Source organism: Frankliniella occidentalis, unplaced genomic scaffold (assembly GCF_000697945.3).
Source record: "Frankliniella occidentalis isolate FOCC.00 unplaced genomic scaffold, Focc_3.1 Scaffold114, whole genome shotgun sequence".
NCBI lineage: Eukaryota > Metazoa > Arthropoda > Insecta > Thysanoptera > Thripidae > Frankliniella > Frankliniella occidentalis.
This window is the reverse complement of record NW_026267242.1, coordinates 757,481-758,041: the sequence shown is the minus strand read 5'-3', so window position 1 is coordinate 758,041 and position 561 is coordinate 757,481.

Below are 561 nucleotides of genomic sequence, written 5' to 3'. Positions count from 1 at the left end.
CCTCTCCCTCCCTTCCTCCCTCCCTTTCTCTCTCTCTCCCTCCCTCGTTCCCTCCCTCCCAAGACATACTAGTCCCCTTTCCCCCACACCTCAAGATTAATAAAATCAATTACATTGATCTCAATCAACCTATCTCACCTCTCTTCTGCCTGTCCGCGGTCTCTTCTCCCTAATTCTCTCTGCACTGCAAGAATAATTCACTAATTCTACTTTATTTCTTTCCTGTACTGCATCTGCAGTAGCAGTAGCCCAGCAGCAGGAGCAAAGGTCTAGCAGCTAGCATGCGCTGCTAGCGTGCGTGTTTATTTTTCATGCCGTGCGCTCGCTCCCCCCACACTTCTGCGGATCGCGCCATATCTCAGTGTCTGCATGCGCGCCCCGCTACGCTACGCCACCCCCCTACCGCCACGCCACGCCACCCCGCTCCACCGCTCTGGACGCCGCAATTTGTCTTGCCGAGTGAGACAAACACGTGTCCTATCTGGACGTCGCCATCGTAATATGGACACGCCAATTCCAGTTTCCAGAGCGAGTGAGGGAGGCGGAGGAAGGAGGGGGGGG